A 19,879-nucleotide genomic window follows, 5' to 3' on the forward strand; every position below is an offset into this window, starting at 1 on the left:
TTTCAAATGGGCAGAGGGGAGGAGGGAGCCGGCCTATAAACCGGACCTTTAGCACCGGTTCAGAGCAAAAACCGGTGCTAAAGGGTTACCTTTTAGCACCGGTTTGTAACACAAACCGGTGCTAAAGGGTTTGCCTCGGCCCGTGGCTCTGGCCGGTGCTAAAGGGACCCCTTTAGCACCGGTTCTTGTTAAAAACCGGTGCTAAAGGGTCCCTGCCCCGACAGCACATGTCAGTAGCCGTTGGGCAGGACCCTTTAGCACCGGTTTGTAACACGAACCGGTGCTAAAGGGGTCTTTAACCCCGGGCCGCAAAAAGGCCAAGGTTTTTGGTCATTTTGGGCATCGACCAATGCCTCATTCTGTAGTAGTGTGAGAAGAAGTAACAACAAACAACATGGCATCCAACATAAATGGGGCTTCGTCGCTGGAGCCGAAACCAGAGCGGCTGAGCAGCAAATCATGGCTCCAGCTCCGTACACCAAAAAAGGGCTCTGGCGACTGTTCGTGGCACAGAAACGCTCTTCTCGCGTTGTTTGGTGCTGCCAGATCTACCGAGGAGCCGGAGCCCGCGTGCGGCCAAACACGCCCTTAGGAAGATCACCTTGCCACTGTTTTCCATATACAGTAACAGAGGGGATTATTAAAATATCGTCAGCTAGGATCAAATTTAAATGTGGAAGCACTATCACTAATCTAGACATTGACATCATAATTTGATATCTGCACCAAGCCACCAAGCGAAAACTGACTACAATAAACGTCTCTATACCAGAGAATAGCAAGACTACTAAAGTCACCAACTAGTATGCATATAGTCGTTTTACAATCCCTTCAGAAAATACGAAGAATTGACAATGGCTACTCATAAGGGCGAAGCCAGGATTTATCGCAGCTAGGGTCAAGACAAGCCCATAATATACTAACTTTAAGGTTGTGATAATATAGTACCGTACATAACATCAAAAAATATAAAATAGCATTGTAGCAGCTGATAAATTATAACAAAAGAAGTTTTAATAGTATCTCCTATAGGTTCCCTCTGCGATTATGATCCTTCATCTTGTGAAAGCGAATGATGACATCATCAATTGGAATTTTCGCTAGAAATTCTGGTTCCACAAAGCATACGATAATCATTCGTAAATCCATCTCCAATACGATTTCATAGTATTGTCTTCACAATTTTCATAGCTGAAAAGCATCTCTCAACAGATGCAGTGGCAACTAGAAGAACTAGTACTAGCTTGAGAAGCCAATACACCAAAGGAAAACCCAGATGCTTGTTTGTACACACCATCAACTTAGCATGTTCAGAAATAGTGTTTAGGTTGGCAAATCTCTCATCAGCTCGCACATTGTCAATATAAAGATTAAGCTCATCACCAAGATCCGTTAGTTGTGTTGAATTGAAATCATCAGGATATGACTTAGCCAACTCCATTAAACTATTAAATTTGAAAGTCTCAAAATTATTCTTGGGATTGAAAGCAGCAATCTGAGTGAGCAATTGAGAGTTTACGTCATTGAAACGATCATTGAATTCTGCAAGCTGCAAGTCCATAATTGGATTCAAGCAATCATATCTGTAATGTTGATAGTTTGTTCGAATGGTCTTTTTTCTTGGCCTATAGCATCAATATATTCCTCATCCATATGCAACTTGGGAATTCCATGTTGTTCACAAAATGACTGCACAACCAGCAATAAAGAATCCCAACCATCATCTCTAATTAGCTGAAATTTCTGCTTGGTTAACTTCACCTCCATCATGGCCTCCATGATATCTTTATCTTTTCTCTGCAAGGATATAAAGACAAGTTGTTTGCATGTCCTAAAATAAGCATCATCAAGTGCAAGTGGAAGACAAAGTCAAAATCCTTAAGGTAATCTAGGAGACCACGAGCTTGGCGTCTCTTTGCATCATTTGGACCTTCCTTTTCAACATATTGGAGCACTTCAATAACTTCAGGAAACAAATTGCTTATGCTCTTGAGGGTTTTATAATGAGAACCCCATCGTGTGTCTCCAGCTCTTTGAAGGGACTGCTTTTGATTCAATCCAGTTCCACTATTTAGTTGGCCACTTCCTATGGCTTTTCTAACTTTCTCTTATTGTTTTTCTCAAATCATATCTTTACGTTTACAGGAAGCTCCAGCCACACTAAGCAATAGAGATATCATGTCAAAAAAGTCACTTGCATGATCATTCTTTTTAGCCACTGCGACAATGACTAATTGTAGCTGATGAGCAAAGCAGTGGATATAATTGCCTACATGATCTCAAAGCCTATCAGATTTGTTCCAGCCATCCCAACCATCTATTACAAAGGCATCATTCCCACCTTGGCCCTTGTTGCAATCTCTAAACAAGTAACAGTATAAACAAAAACATCTATCCATCTTTTCACTATACTCTAGCCAATCATATTTAGTGAACCAATCATGCTTGCAAGGACCTCTAGTCAAATATTTTCGCCTTATGTCATTTTGCAATTTGTCACCTATGTAATCTGATATTCTTCTTCTATCTGTGGGATCATATGGAAGCTCATCAAAATTTACCTCATCTCGTGAGATCCGTGTACGTAGTGTGCTGAACATGACAATTAATGTTTGATGCAGTGCCATCTCCATCTCTTCTTATTCTTGAAGTGTTTGTGTCTCCATGATTATTCTGATTATCACTATCTGGGGGTAATTTCCTTTTGAGAAATCCATTCAAAGTGCTTTGATTGACTGTCAAATCAATAAATTAGTCACATAAAAAAAACTAAAGCAAATCTTTTGTATGTGCACATTGCTAGATAGATACCTGGCATCTTGCTGGACAGATGGAGTCTGGAGATAACATTTTAGAGTATTGAATCTTGAGTAATGCTTTCTGACTTCTAAGAATCCGGGTTCAGAACTTCAGATTGTATTGTACTATAGCTGGAAAAGAACCCTAAAAACCCAAAAATCAGACTTAATCTTGATCTCACTTACAAACTGCGTAATTGAGAATTTGAGAGTGATGAGGCCTGTGGGGTACCTTGTCTTGTCTAGATGTCTTGGAGCAGTCGACAGCCGGAGAATGAGCAGCGCTAGGGGCGATGCCGGCGGCCGGCGGCAGGCAGGCGATGCGTCATGATACGGAGCCGAACTGCCAAAGGTGAAAGGGTGTGCTAATAACACTGGATCAGAGCCTCGGAGGCAAGCTAGCAAGGACAAGTTTTGTCTTCTCGGCTTCTCCAGTTCACGTATGGATCATGTGGGCTAATTAAGTCAATAAGTAGATGGACTAATTAAGTAGATGGGCTGGACTGTTGTTGCTGGGCTGGACTCCAAAGTACAGAATGCTGCTGCTGCCTGCCGCTGGGTGCACAAGGGTCTAACGAAATTTTTAGTGGGGTCTTGTCGGTAAAAATTTGATCGCTATAATTGTTTACGGCAAAATCGTTGGTGTCGTCGGACCCCGATGGCTTAACAAGGCTTCGCCATTGACTACTCAATTGCTCAAGATATAATGGTATATTTAAAAGGCAGGAGGTTGCTCCAAGATAAGGTAGGCAGTAGTTGTTCAAGATAGGTTTGACTGAGAGACAGAAAAAACATTGCAGCATGTCAGTATCTACTTTGGTTCCGTCAAAGCACACAGGTTAGTTGGAGTTGTGTATGCACAAGCACAATTATCTTCTTTACTGCAGTCAGTTTTTGTTTGGTGTGAGGTGTTCAGACTTCACCTTAAGCTATTACTGATGATGAATGGCTTTCAACGTCAAGACTTGTAACATCTAGTATCCCATGTTGTAGATATCAAAGAGTGAAATGGCTTTACTGCAGTCAGTTTGTGGAAGCTCATTGACACCACTCTTGCTGTGCAAGCAGCTGGAGCGCCATTCCTAGTTTCATAAAGTCAGAACAAAAAAATAAGTTCAATGTTATATTTTATTAGAAAAAGAGCAGTTTAATGTTCCCAAATTTGCAAGATATAAAAATCGATAAAGTATATCAGCACATTTTAAAGTCCGGATATCACTATACATGTCGTTGCTGATCGCTCAGCTAGCAGTACCTATGGTTGACTTATTAATAAAAAATTAATTGTGATGGAGAGGACGGCGGCGATCTCACTGGGAGATTCATGGACGTGTACCTTTGCAATGCATGAAGGTTTTTTGTTCAGCAAAAAGTATCATATGTCTATAATTTTATTTTAGGCTATTCAATTAACTTGAAGTGATGCATACAAACAAAATACCTGAACTTCAAATGATGCATGCAAGTAATAGTATCATAGGAAGCAGTACCTGAACTTGCAATACCTGATGAGGTGAATATCAAGATGTCTGTGTAAAGAAAATTAGTTAACTATTACCACCTCTCCCAGCCTTGCCTCGTCTCTATCTACGAAATCGCCTGGCCTTGTCACTCCCCGTCCATCCTCACCTTGCATGAACTGTTGCTGCTACTTCATTATAGTTTCATAAATCATCGATGAACCATTCAAAGATGAAATAAATAAATGGGAATGCAGGGAAGATAAATAGGCGAGGTAGCTGACTAACCTGGAACCAAGTAAACCACTGAATCAGATTCTTGTGCTCACTTCTTCTGAAGAGGAATGAAATGAGATAAAGCTCATATTAAATATGAGGTTAAAAGCATCTTTACATATCATTGGGATTGAGATACAGTTTATTACTTTTGTTGATCACTTGTCACTTGCTCAATAAGAAGGATCATGTCAACGGTGGAGAAGGATCCTGTCAAGCACCTGGATTGAGGTGCCCGATAAGAAGGGTTATATGTGTCATCGAGAGTAGTGTGTGACAGGGAGCCCTATAGCTGTGTGGGGGCCAACCCTCACCGGCAGTGGGGCGGCGCATGAGGCATGGACCGGCACTGGCGGCGCAAGCTCCCCCTACCTTCCCATCGATGGTGGCGCTAGGGCGGCTCTCCCTCCTCCCTCTCCCTGCATGGCAGCGCTCCTCCACCGCCTCCACTAGATCCGGCTAGCACAGGTGGATCCCGCATCGGTGGCGCATGGGGAGGTAGATCCGGCCTCGACGTAGGCGGATCCGGCAACCATGGAGGCTCTCCTCCCTCACCCTAGCCGTCCCTGGTGGCAGATCTAGTGGGCTAGAGTCTGGATCCGTCAGCGGCCAGGTCCCCTCCTCCCTCTCCTCTGGCTAGGCACGTCGTTGTCGGCCGGATCTGCGACTACGTGTGGGATTGGGCTCACCGGTGTGCATGGAAATAGGCTCTCGCCAGTGGGCTTTGGATTTTTTGTTTTTAATACATTAACCATGATGGGCTTTTGCTAGGCACCTGCCATGATTAATCAAATAACTGTGACCGGCACAGGGCAACCACCACGGTTAAGCCACCATTAACGGTGACCTTGATTAATCAAATAACTGTGACGGGCACAGGCAACCACCACGGTTAAGCCACCATTAACGGTGACCTTTCAACCACGGCGGTTGCCTTTGCCCGCCTCGAAAAAGATATCTGTAGTAGTGTTTCTATTATGTTGACATCGGGAATGTAGGATTTTTTGCTTTCTTACATACTAGACATCTTTCTACCGCAGCATAAATTTTGAGTTTCCCACACTAGTACAGACGCATACTGTACAGGCGGCTGAAAACCCATTTCTACTGGCGTTTTTACAGGCGGTAACTAAGAACCGCCTGTGGAAATGCATTTCTACAGGCGGTTTAGTTATGCCAACCGCCTGTAGAAATATTTTTCCAAAAAATAGAAAATCGGTTTTAAAAATAGAAAAAAAAATTTTAATACAAGGAAGGACCATCGGCTATTCGCCCGCAAGTCGCGCTTTCTACTGGCTTTTTTTCGTGTAAAATCGCGTGTTTCAACCTGCGACCTTGCCCTTGCGCGTAGCCTCCTCTACCACTCCACCTATCACTCACTTGTGTCTATATTAGAGTTTAGTTCCCCACATATTATCCCAAACCGAGCATATATTGATTATTTGAGGCCCTAAACGGATTCCAATGAAAAAGTTGTCAACTACAAAGTTTCATAACTTTTAGGATCTACAATTTTTATATTGGAAGTTTTTCCATCTGAGGTCATTTATAAAATTTGAATTTCAAATTTAAAAAATTCAAACGTAGTTTTTGACGACAAGATGATGTCAAATGAAAAAATTATCAACTACAAAGTTTCATAACTTTTCGAGATCTACAACTTTCATGTTGACAGTTTTTTCAAACAAGATCATTTGAAAAACTCAAAAAATTTAATTTCAAATTATTTCTACAGACGGTTTTCTTAACAAACCGCCTGTAGAAATATGATTTGTACAGACGGTTTCTTAGGAGAACCGCCTGTAGAAATATATGATTTCTACAGGCGGTTTTGTTAGAAAAAACCGCCTGTAGAAATATGATTTTTAGTGGCGGTTCCTTAGGACAACCCTGTAGAAATGCATGAGTTCTACTGGCGGTTCTGTTAGGAAAACCGCCTGTGAAAATGCATCTTCACAGACGGTTCGTAGTTTTGACACCACTCTTTTTACACCACAGGCGCGTGATAACTACAACCGCCTGTAGTATAAAAAGGAGACGTCGGCGTTGTACTCTTTTCTACTAGTGCCAAATAGGTATAAAATATGAATAAATTGCGATAGCTACAAATGTGTGTCTAATGGAGGCCCCGCCCCCTTTCCAATGGGCCAGGAGAGGCTAGGAGGGCGGAAGCGCCGACTCTAGTCAGCCCTGTCATGCCCCATAAGGAGGGACAAGTGCAGCAAGGGTGCCGCCACCCCTTGAATTTTCTGTGTGGTCACAAAATTAGGAAAGAAAGAATAAAGAAAAGGATAGTTAGAATAAACAAAAGATTAGAATTGCTTAGTTACGAAAGAGATTCCATTCTATAAGGAAATATCTCTTAGTTTGCTTGAGATACAAGTCCTATAGGGACTATAAAAATAGGGAAGATGTAATTGATCAACTCAAGAAAGAAACAGAGCTTTTGCTCTTCCCTCTTGCCGCTCTCTTTTCGTTGACCTCCTGCCCCTTGCCCTAGCCACCGCCCCTTCTCCATATAGCCACCGACCTCCCCAGCTCCCACTGCGCATTACATCTGGTATCCGGAGACCCGTTCGATCCTCACCACCACTGCCATGGGGAACAACATCAACCTCACCGACCTCTAGAAATTCTGCCATGGGAAACAATTGTCACTACTTGCGGTTTATCTTGTTCTTGCTAGTGTTCTTTGATTTGTAGCAAGATTAGCATTCTTGGTGAGGTCAACCGGATTGTGATATGGTTGACAACCAGAGGACATCGTGGTGCCAAGGTTGCAGGGTTCGAGTTTATGTGATCTGAAGCTAGATCGGTGTGTTGCTCTCCGACCAAATGGATAGTTATCTTGAACCCGAAGGAAGGTCGAGAACCTAATCCCTGCACACTCCAACCACAAAAATTAGAATGATCTTGAGTGGAATCAAATATTGGATTTGTGGCACTAGTAAAAAAAATCATCCAGAGGAAGGTATATAGTAGTACTTTGTGAAGAGGAAATCGTAGTAGAAGCCAAAATCTACCACAATAATTCTGAACACTCTTTGGAAATACACTTCAGCAGGTGGCAACAATTTTTTGAAGACAAAAGGACGGCTGGTTTTGGTGGAGACTAGCCCAAAATAGCGCCGTCTCGGTAGCCGCCAGGACAAGGCATAGGATACTAAATATATGGACGAAATCTTTTACACAATCAAATGTGTTCCAGAGTGAAACATTAGAACACCAGAAATATTTAGCTTACCAGCTGTAAGGACCACCTACCCTCAATTGAAGTGCAAGGAAATGATGAGGAGTTCTCGCCAGTGTATAGAAATATATATTCTGGAGGGTAATGTGAATGTGATACCTCCTGTAGTTGTGGTTTTGGTCGTCTCTTTTGTTACGAATAGGTGCGGTTGTAACAGTATATAAACCTGAGGTGTTTATGGTGAGGTGTGAGTTTTTGTATTGACTATTTGAGCCTTCCTTTTTTCTATCTTAATGCAATGATAGGCAGCGCTCCTAGGTATTCCAGAAAGATTCTTTTAAGGAAAGAGAGAGAAGTCAACTACAGGGATTAGGTAGTGACGGATGCACAGGAACTGATTCGTTCAACCAAAACACTGATCAATGATCGTTTTTTATACTTAATTAATGCAACAGAAACATGATAATCTGACGCTCAGCTTGTGTTTGTGCATAAAATAAAATGGTGGGTGGGGTTATATTTGACAAGGACCTCAAATGAAAAAGGAATTCACCAAAGTCATGGTGTTTGGAGAGTCTGTACCAGGTTACCAGCTGCCAGATGAAGCTAGACGTCACTACTGAAGCAAAAAGATATCCAAGTTTCGTTGTAATTTTTTTCTTGGGATAATTTCTATGGCATGGTTGTGTGATGATGGATCGTTTACTTTCAATGTATTGGCCCACGATCCAAAGTTGGCGTGTTGCTTCAAACTATTGCTTCAACGTATTGCTTGAACGTATTGCTTCAAAGTTGGCGTGTTTTTTTCATAGAAAAAGTCAAATTTACCTTCTAAAACTATCGCAGTCATCCAATTTTTCTTAGTAAACTAAAAAAAACCAGTTTTTTTATATTTCTTAACTTTCAAAACTATTTTTTTTTGCATCTAGATGGTTTTGATGATGATTTTGCTGATGTGACACCATGTTAGAGAGATAAATCGAACAAGAAATTTTAAAAAATAATCCAAAATTTTAAAAATTATCTTTTCTAAAATCTATCCAAATATTTATGAAAATAATGCAATTAAAAATCCTAAAATCTGGTTTCAGATTTTTTTTTCTAAAATCATGCTCTATTTATGGTTTTTGCTTGAAATTCTTTGAATCTTGATAGACTTGATTTTGTGTGCTTATTTGCTAGTAGAAACTCTCGTTATCTTGTTTTTTTAATTAAGAAATAAAATATTCTAGTCTCCAACATTCACATGTGAATCTTATTTTTAGCAAGAAAATTGATAACTTTCATAATGTTGGATGTAGTTAATTTAAATGCAGATTTAAGAGCTTACCACATCAATAATAACAAGGCTAGGTAATTTATATGGAAATTTAGGAGGTCAGTATTCGTTATTTACAACGAAGAGGGAGCTGTGTAAAAAACACACTAAGCTTATAAAAAAGCGTGCTGGATGCTTCATAGGAGAGCATATTCTTGGAGCTTTTAGCCATGTGAAGGGAATGGCACTGAATGCTTCATGGAAATACCCTGAGAACAAATCAAAGGCATCAGAGTTCGGTCGTCGATCTTTTTGCCTGGGTGGTCAGCAGAGCACTGCGCGTCGAGCACAGAGTAATGCATTTGGTGGAGAGGAGCCGGCTGCAGTTTTGGAGACTAGACCAATGCAGTACTGCGGTTCTCTCCATTGAGAACAGTGAAACAGCAAGTGCAAAGCAAATAGAAATGAAAAGTATCGCACCCAAACCATGCAAGGGGAAACTGTTGTTTCATCTGCTTTCTGAAATCATCAGGCACGGAGAAGGAGAACTATCAAATGGAGAAATTCCAGTCAAATAAAGTTTGCAGATGAAATTATCAGCCATGTTGGAGTGAAACACATTTCTTTTTACAGTCAACAAAGGGTAAAAGGATTCACCACCTGAATATACATTTCCCTCATTAGGGAGGGCAATGCAAGTCGACACTCATAATTTACAAAGTGTCAGGGTTTAAGCCATGATGGCAACAGAGACACAGCATTACACCAATGTGTTGGAACAAAACAGAGAGGAGTGCTTCTAGTTTCAAAAGAGTATTGTCTTTAAAATTCTCTGTAAAGGAACGGAATAACTCAAGGTACATAACCACCATCTTAAAATTCACATAGAAATTAACTATACAGCGCTTAAAAACACATTACCTAAGATACTAAAAACAAGTGATGTGCTCAACATATTGTACTTCTAATTGTCAGACTTGCAGAACAAAAGTCTGTTGATATGTAAGTTTGTGATCTGCATGCTATGGCTTTGCTCCTCATGCCTCTGCTGTACTTGGAGCATTCATGTTTTCGGCATTTTTTGCTCAGCTATGTATAGTAACTCAAAATATTTGATTTGTTCCCTTGAATATCTTATTTCCAGCTCTGATATAGCTGCAGAGCTGTTAACTGTTCTTCCTTTTCTTTCTGAATCCAGTCCACAATCGTGCCTTGCAGCTGGACAGGCGCGTGTGCAACCCACAGGTTGAGGAATTGAAAAATGGTACTTGTTTGTCTCCCTATCTCCTGGTCATGCCATTGCAACATCTTTCCTTTGCTAGGTCCCTGAAAAGTTCTCATGCTTGTTCTCTGTGTGCTCATGCTTGCCTTCTCAACCTGAATATATGCAGCGCCATGTTTTAACTTCCAAAGCATTTGGTAGACTGCTGCTTCATCATTTTTGCCGAAGTAATCTATTGCCTTTGGCAGCATGGTCTCTTCTCTCTTCGAGTTGTCCCAAGATGAAGTCTGTATGCAAGAAATGTGGCTCTTCGTTGTAGATTGCCGGTATTGCGGGAGTTCTATCCACAAGTAGGATGTTGTCTAAACATCCATGGGGGCTAAATAGAAGTCCAACTTTCAGATATGGAGAATCTTGTAGAGAATTTTTGGTTTCAGCCATTAAGGACCTATGTTGGTCGCAGTCTAAGACTGAGACATGGCACTGCAGATGTACTTCAATAACTCGTTCCAGAAAAACATCTGGTGATCTTGACTTCTTTGACTTTCTACTACCGTGACAAAGCTTGTGCTGATCATGCTGCTTGCAACATAGTGGGTTTGGGCGAAACCAATCAGCAGCAAACTTGTGAAGAATATCCCAATGTTCTTTTTCATGTGTATCAATATCTGGCACCCATGAGAAATCTTCTGTAGGTAGTTGCAGAAGTTTATTCCTAACCATTTCAACTGCAGACTTGAAACTGAAAAGAGGAGCATACAGCTGTAGGCACTGAATTGCCATCCCTACCACTACTGGAATCGCACGCTTTGCCTAGTGTCCAGGACACTCGGCAAACGGCCAAAAACACTCGGCAAACAGTTTGCCGAGTGCCACACTGAATTGCCATCCCTATACTATGTCGGTACTCTCTGAAAGTTGTAGCATCAAAGAAAAGAAGAAGTCATCCTCCGATGCATTACCATCTGTCTGCATAAAGATGAATTTAGCCTCTATTCCATAGCCTGCATTAATATAGGGCCAGAACAGTAGAAACAAAGGACGCTTGTTTGCCTGAATGATTCTGTGCTGTAGTTTCTTGCCATTCATAAGATGCCTAACAAGAGGGTCAAAGGGCATGACGTAGCGTGGCCTGCCACCGAGCTCTAGAAATCGGAGAAACTCGCTAACACCATCAGCAAACCACTCAAATCTTTGAACAGCAGAACTGCTCAACTCGTCTTTGTTGGGGCTAAAGATGGAGAAAACGAACGACTTTGTAGTATGCGCTATACGTAGAGGATATGAGGAGTTTCTCACCTCCTTCTGTGTATGTTCGTCTTCTAGGATCCTCTGCTTGCATTTATGCAGCGTGTCATCACACTCTTGTGCAGCACGTTTCAGCTTCCTACGCCAACGCAACATGGACGCATCAGTGACCTGCCACTTCTCTGACGTGTCAAGAGCAGCCTCCAGCCTGATTTGTGCCATCTCTAGCCTCTCCAGGTTTCTGTTCGCACCTTGTTTGTCCTCATATTTCTGAACCGGATTGGATAGGAGTAGGCTGGCTGTCTCATGGGCAAGTGCAGAGCTGATAATCTCCGCCATCAGGATTCACGGATCCGTAGTATCCCTTCCCTCTTCATAAAAATTCAACATATAACAGCATACTTGAGAGACTAAACATATGAAATCTGGATCAGAAGCAAAGATTTAGCTTAGCAACTGTAGGATCATACCTCAGACTTGATCACATGGACAGCTATCCTTTTGATGCAGAGATATCTCCAGTCCCAACCCAATCATACAGCCAGGAAAGATGAGCACTTGAAGAGAATGCAGTGATATCAAAGACTCTGAAGAAGAGGTAGGCCAGTCCCTCAAAATTTAACGATGAGATCAGTCTGCACTTGACTACACATTTGGATATAATAGGATAAGAGGCACCGAGTGTAGGTGGGTTCAAAGTCGTGTCGAAAAACAAAGAATGAAGATTGGTGTGATAAACCAACGGCAGGGAAAGAAAGTGGAATGCAACTTGAGAGTATTTTAAAAGGCGTTGGCCCCTCTCACATGCTTAAACCGTACTATGCTTGGAATTCCTTTTCAGTTGTCTTGGTCAGCAGTGGACAATGAGCTTGAAAACTCCTTTTTGTGAGTTCTGGTTAGCAGTGGCAGTTTCTAGTACATGAAGTCAACATTAAGTCTCTGCAAATTCATATTTCTTGCTTGCCACTCTACCTAAAGGGGGGCGGTTCGGAGCACTCCTATCCCTGACTCCCTACTCCATCTGCCGCAAAAGAGGTTCACGGGTCGAACCTGAACCGCGACGCGCCTGGCCCGCACAAACCGCGGTTAACCGAGGATCGAACCGCGGCCAGCCCATGTATTGATGGAAATAAAAGCAATTTAGCGATGCATAAATTAATTCCGACAACAAGAAAAAGGCTAACAACATGTATCACAGATATATGAATCGAAACTAGCACTACGATTTGAATCAAATTCACGGGATCTAGTGCTAGCAACAGAAAGGATATAAAAGAGAGAGGATACGCCCCCTACCAAAGCAATCAATCACCGTATTATGGAAACCCATGCATGCAAAAGCCGCGCACCCGCAAGGGTTGAAGCGGGAAATCGACGAGTGAGCGCGCGTGTGGTTCTTCCTTTTCCTCTCCCCAATTGCTTCAACAAGATGGAGATAGCTCAACTTTTAAAGTTGGCCTCACTCCACTTCGATTTCAAGCGTGATCATCAGCGCCTTCTCGCTTGTGCCCTTGCCGGCGTCGACAAGGGCCTGCACGAGGACTACCACCACGCCAAGCTCCACGAAGCGCGTCGCACCGCGGTCGGAGGCGCCGACGAAGTAGTAGGCCATGACGAGTGTCGCCTTGGTGCAGTGCCTGCCCGAGATTGGGTTCGCCTGCCGAACGAGGCCGACGAGCGTGTCCCACAGCCTCCAGGGTATGCCTGTCCGCCAACAACGCGAGCTTGCGGAGCATCACGACGACGTTGGTCCGTGCTAGGAGCTCGCCGCACCACGGCGATGTTGGTCCGCGCTGGGAGCTCGTCGTGGAACAGGAAGAAGATGAGGGAGTTGAGCGACACCGGGAAGGCAATGTAGCGGCCAACGGCGGGCCTCGTCGTCTACCAGGAAGAACACGATCAACATGGCCAGGACGGCGGGCCTCGTCGTCTACCAGGAAGAACACGATCAACATGGCCAGGACGCGCCCAACGCGCAGGAGACCGCAGCGGCGCCCTTAACGCGCTCGCTGGCGAGGTGTGCACACAAGGCGAGGTGGCAGCGAGTAGCTAAGGAGGCGAGGGCCTAGGTCCGTTCGAGGGTCGCTCAAGGTCAATAGGGTCATGACCCTTTTGCTCCTCTTCTACTTCGAGTTGAACCAAATCGAACCGCAACCAAATTTTAGGAGCGGAGCTCATTCGGTGTTGGATTTATTATCGGTCAAGCCCATTTTAGATTTAATAGATCAATTAACTCTTGGATGTGTAATTCTATTTGTAAAGTACATTATCGGTCAAGAGTGAGGGACATTTGCTTGACTTAAATGGTGGGTTTTATTTCACTTAATTTGAGAAGTCAATAAAGGACTTGAAGAGTACCACACGTGCGCGCGCCGCCGCCGCCGACTGACCGGCTCGGGCTCGGGCCGTGGGCGGGCCGTGGCGTGGCAGGCGGGCGCGCGTGTGTGATTATGTTTTGTCACTCACTCTCGCTAATGGGACGAGTTTCAACTTGATAGCACTAAGTGTAATTAAGTTGATGTCTTCACTGGCTTTGACCCTTCACCTCTTGGCGCCACTCTTCAACTCCCAAGCGCACAGGGATATAATCCTGTTGCCCCTCCCTGTCTCCTTATTGGAAGAACAAAAAGATTCCACACTCCATTTGTAACGCAGGCTTCTCCATCTCGGGACTTCGCGCGCACGGAGGAACGAGAAGGCAGGTGCCTTCAGAGCCCTTGTCGTTCGAGACCTTGCACGGAGGATCGGCAATTAGGTTTTTAGGGAGCGTCTACGCGACTGCCCAACTCCATTGCTAGTGTTCATCTCCTTCCCAGAGGTCTCTTGGTGTTGCCGGTCACTGTCTTCTCCTTCGTCTCTGCTCCATGGCGATCGAGGAAGGACAAGGTTCTAGAAATCCGAATGCGGGAGTCACAGGGTATGATCTGTTTGCCTTCCCTCAGTTTTACTTCGCTCTGTCTCTATTTGTTTCAGTAGCTCTGTCGTGCAGGTTCATTAGTTGTATCATATCTATTTCAGTTATTGTTTCACAAGATATCTGTTGTATGTTCCTGCTATGTTTAAGTTCTACGTATATGCCTCTGTTCTACAGTTCTATTATTTCGCTAGTATCTGCATTTCTATATCCGTACATCTGTTTATCTGTTTCGATAGCTATATCATGCTGTTACAGAGAGTTATATACCATGCCATGCTTTGATGTTTGATATGCTTTATGAATCATGTTTACATGCCGTAATTATGATTCATGCCATGTTTATATTTATCAATAATATCATATATGTCATCATCATGTTGTTAATTTATGGAATTAAAATGACATAGAAATTGCCTAATATTCTAACAATCCAACAACCAAATTATAGGCATTTTTCTGTCAGAGGTTTTGCTGCTTTTTTGAAGCCTGATGCTTTTGATGGTAAAATCTCTTTGGTGTGGAAAGCTAAGATAGAACTATGGCTAACTGCAATGTCATGTTATGATGCCACTGAGGGTAAACCTAAAAATCTTCCTCCTATGGATGAGGATAGATTTAAGGCTTATGACAACCTCTTTCGAGGTGCAGTGATTAGCGCACTTGATCCAAAGTTCTAGAAAAGCTATGTCACCCTTCCTACAGGGAAAGAGCTGTGGGATGCATTTGTGGAAAAGTTTGGAGTTACTAATGCTGGTAGCGAGCTGTACCTCATGGAGCAACTGTATGACTACAAGATGGTTGAGAACCGATCTGTAGTGGAACAGGCTCATGAGATTCAGGCACTAGCTAAGGAGCTCGAACTATTTCCTTGTCCTCTTTTTGACAAGTTTGTGGCTGGCGGTATAGTCGCCAAGCTTCCACCTTCTTGGAAGGACTTTGGCACCTCTCTAAAACACAAGAGACAAGAGTTCAATATTGAGGAGCTCATTGGTACTCTTGATGTTGAAGAGGGGGCTAGAGCTAAGGACAATGGAAAAGGTGTTGAGACCTCGACTACCAATGTGGTGCAGAAGAGGAACTTCCACAAGTTCAACAAGAAGAAAAACCATAAAAAGAAAGAGAAAGTTCCTAAGTCAATTCAGACTGCACATTTCAAGAAAAAGAACAATAACAAGAAGGGAGGCTCCTTTGTGTGTGGCAGTGAGGATCATTGGGCAAGTGTGTGCCCTGATCGTAAGTTTCAGCAAGAAAATAAGTCAACAAATGTTGTTACTACTGATACATCTGGTGGAACGTCTGGGTATGGTAATTCTTTACCATTTTTTCTTTCAGTTTGTAATTTACCTGAGTGGTGGATGGACAGTGGTACCAATATTCATGTGTGTGCTGATGTTTTTTTTGTTTTTTTCATACCAGGTCGGGAGGTCCGGCACCCTATTGATGGGGAAATGGATCGCGTGCGCATGTTCTTTGTGTTGGTTCGGTCTTCTGAAGTTTACTTCGGGAAAGACGGTGCCAATGCCCTCAATAAAGAAGAATCTTGTTAGCACTTCATTGTTACGTCATGGTGGATATCGCGTGGTTCTTGGATATGATTGTGGATGTCTATTCCGCTTATCTCTACATGATGTGTGAATTCTGTTGACATTTCTGATGACTCGGATTTATGGTATTCACGGTTTTGTCATACAAGTTATGGTTGTCTTATGCAGTTAGCGAATCTGAATTTAATTCCTAAATTTAACTTGGTCAATAAATCTAAGTGCCATGTATGCGTTGAATCGAAACAACCCCGCGAGCCCCACAAGGCTACTGAGGCGAGGAATCTGTCACCTCTAGATCTTGTCCATTCTGATTTGTGTGAAATCAATGGAATATTGACTAAAGGCGGCAAAAGATATTTTCTCACTTTTATAGATGACTCCACACGTTTTTGCTATGTGTATCTACTTAAAACGAAAGATGAAGTGTTCTATTATTTTAAGTCCTATAAAGTTGAGGTTGAGAACCAACTTGAAAGGAAAATAAAACAGTTAAGGTCCGATTGAGGTGGAGAATATTTCTCTAAGGATTTTGATAATTTCTGTGTGGAACACGGTATTGTTCATGAGAGAACACCGCCTTTTTCACCACTGTCAAATGGGACTGCTAAAAGGAAAAACCACACATTAATAGAGTTGGTGAATGCCATGTTATGTACTCCAGGATTATCCAAGGAATGGTGGGGTGAGACATTGATTGCTTGTCATGTCCTAAACAGAGTCCCTATGAAAGATAAAGAGATCACACCTTTTGAGGAATGGGAGAAGAGGAGATTAAATCACTCATATCTGCGCACTTGGGGCTGCTTGGCTAAGGTCAATGTGCCTATTAACAAGAAGTGCAAACTTGGGCACAAAACTGTTGACTGTGTATTTCCTAGTTATTCCTTTCACAACACTAGATATATGTTCTTAATTATAAAATTTGATGTGCCTGATATGTATATTGATGCTATCATGGAATCGAGATACACTACATTTTTTGAGAATGAATTTCCCATGAAAAATACACCCAGTGAGACAAGTCATGAGACTATAATTTCCCATGAGCATGAACTGTCTATTCTTATAGATCATGTAGAAGACTCTCATGAGCACATCCCTGAGGTGGATGACACTGTAGTCACTTCAAAGAGCAAGAGACCTAGGGTTGCAAAATCCTTTGGTGATGACTTTATAGTGTACCTTGTGAAAGACACGCCAACCACTATTGTTGAGGCATATTCCTCTCCTGATGCCAACTTATGGAAGGAGACAGTAAGGAGTGAGATGGAATCTATTATGTCCAATAGAACATGGAAAGTCGTTGACCGTCCCTATGGCTGTCAACCTATAGGATGCAAATGGATCTTCAAGAAAAAGCTTAGACCTGATGGTACAATTGAGAGGTATAAGGCAAGGCTGGTGGCTAAAGGATATACCTAGAAAGAGGGGGAAGATTTCTTTGACACCTATTCATCGGTCGCTCGATTGACTACAATTCGCACTTTGATTGCCGTGGCAGCTTTATACGGTCTTATCATTCATCAGATAGATGTTAAGACGGCTTTCCTTAATGAAGAGTTAGATGAGGAGATCTATATGCATCAACCAGAAGGGTTCATTGCGGATGGTCAAGAAAGCAAGGTGTGTAGGCTGTTATATGTCCTAAAGCAAGTACCTAAACAATGGCATGAAAAGGTTGATAGTACACTTATAGCTGCTGGCTTTGTTGTGAATGAGCTGACACTTGTGTGTATTATCGGTATGGTGGGGGTCAGGCTGTTATGCTATGCCTTTATGTTGATGACATTTTGATCTTTGGAACTAATCTCAATGTGATTTAGGAAGTAAAGAAACGTCTATCGAGTAATTTTGAAATAATAGATTTGGGAGAAGCTGATGTCATTCTTAACATCAAGCTTAGATGAGAAGGTGATGGTGGGGTAACTCTATTACAATCCCATTATGTGGAAAAGGTATTAAGTCACTTTAGGTTTAGTGACTGTGATCCTGCTCCCACAACTTATGACCCTAGTGTGCTATTGAGGAAAAATCAAAGAATAGCAAGGGATCAATTAACATACTCCCAGATCATTGGCTAACATATGTACCTTGCGAGGGCAACAAGACCTGATATTTCATATGCTGTGAGCAACCTGAGTCAGTTTGTGTCAAAACTGGGCAATGATCATTGGTGTGCTCTTCAAAGAGTGTTGCGCTATCTAAAAGGGACTATGTCCTACGGTATTCACTATAACGGAAACCCTAGAGTGCTGAAAGACTATTGTGATGCCAACTGGATCTCTAATGTTGATGAGCTTTATGCCACGAGCGGATATGTGTTCCTGCTTGGAGGTGGTGTTGTTTCCTAGAAGTCTTGCAAGCAGACTATCTTAATAAAGTCTACAATGGAAGCAGAACTCACAGCGTTAGACACTGTTGGGGCTGAGGCCGAGTGGCTATGTGATTTCCTGTTGGATTTACCTGTGGTTGGAAAACCGATACCAGCTATCTCCATGAATTGTGACAACCAAACCGTGATTACTAAAGTCAACAGTTCCAGGAATAACATGAAGTCTACAAGGCATGTAAAGAGACGATTAAAATCTGTCAGAAAGTTGAAAACCTCCAGAGTTATAACGGTGGACTATGTCCATACGTCGAATAATCTGGTAGATCAATTCACTAAGGGACTATCACATAATGTGATAGAAAGTGCATCGAGAGTGATGGGTATGAGACCCACAATTTAATCTACTGTAGTGGTAACCTGCTCTATGTGATCGGAGATCCCGTGAAGTAGAGTGGTGAAACAAGCTATGAGTAGATTGAGAGGAAAGTTCCCTTTTGAACCTATCTGTGATGTACAACTTTCCTTCTGTAAGGCAGGTTGGTATTTACCTTAATGTATTCCAATATTCTTATATAGATGAGATGTTGGCCTACAGAACATCTGTTGAGGAGTACACCTATATGAGTTGGACTGCTAGTCACAGTCTATGGGATTTAGGTAATTCCTAAATACTCATGAGAAAGGCACTGAAGTGTGACTTATAAGCTTCAAAATAGCGGGGATGCCTTTTGCAGCCTAGTATCAGCAAAAAACTTGAGTGAATCTCAACTCACACAAAACTGTCAATTCAAGGCATAGTTCATTGTTCACTTGTGATTGAGTGAACCTCTTGTTCGAGGTGGATGTTCAACTTAACAGTCTCCACCGAAACACTGGTATATCAAAGGATTGAGTTTTCTGGTTTTTATCATTACAAACCCTAGAGTTTGGTGGGGATTGTTGGATTTATTATGGGCCAAGCCCATTTTAGATTTAATAAATCAATTAACTCTTGGGTGTGTAATTCTATTTGTACCGGATGGGAAGTTCAAGGGACATTTGCTTGACTTAAATGGTGGGTTTTATTCCACTTAATTTGAGATCTCAATAAAGAACTTAAAGAGTGCCACCCGCGCACGTGCCGCCGCCGCCACCGGTCGGCCAGCTCGGACTCAGGCCATGGGCGTGGCGAGGTAGGCAGGCGCGCATGTGTGATTATGTTTTGTCACTCACTCTCGTTAATGAGAGGAGTTTCAACTTGATGGTACTAAGTGTAATTGAGTTGATCTCTTCACTAGCTTGACCCTTCACCTCTTAGCGTCACTCTTCAACTCTCAGGCGCACAGGGATATAATCCCGTCGCCCCTCCATGTCTCCCTACGAGAAGAACACCAGATTCCATACTCCAGTTGCAACGTAGGCTTCTCCATCTTGGAACTTCACGCGCATGGAGGAACGAGAGGGCAGTTGCCTCCGGAGCCCTTGCCGTTCGAGACCTTGCACGGGGGATCAATAATTAGGTTTTTGGGAAGCGTCTATATGACTGCCCAACTCCATTGCTATTGTTCGTCTTCTTCCTAGAGGTCTCATGGTGTTGCTGGTCACCGTCTTCTCCTTCCCAGTGATTGGTTCATCATCTTCTCCTTTGTCTCTGC

At 42.7% G+C, this 19,879-nt stretch overlaps 1 long non-coding RNA gene across 1 annotated transcript; it reads right to left on the reverse strand.

The window, feature by feature from the left end:
* Positions 765–5,125, reverse strand: LOC110433048. The gene is made up of 7 exons (XR_002450424.1): positions 4,849–5,125; positions 4,684–4,755; positions 4,547–4,592; positions 3,031–4,437; positions 2,812–2,943; positions 2,562–2,735; positions 765–1,797 (listed from the first exon to the last, which is right to left on the reverse strand). It is a non-coding gene; the product is annotated as an uncharacterized LOC110433048 (long non-coding RNA).

The sequence above is a fragment of the Sorghum bicolor genome, chromosome 2 (assembly GCF_000003195.3).
Source record: "Sorghum bicolor cultivar BTx623 chromosome 2, Sorghum_bicolor_NCBIv3, whole genome shotgun sequence".
Classification (NCBI taxonomy): Eukaryota; Viridiplantae; Streptophyta; class Magnoliopsida; order Poales; family Poaceae; genus Sorghum; species Sorghum bicolor.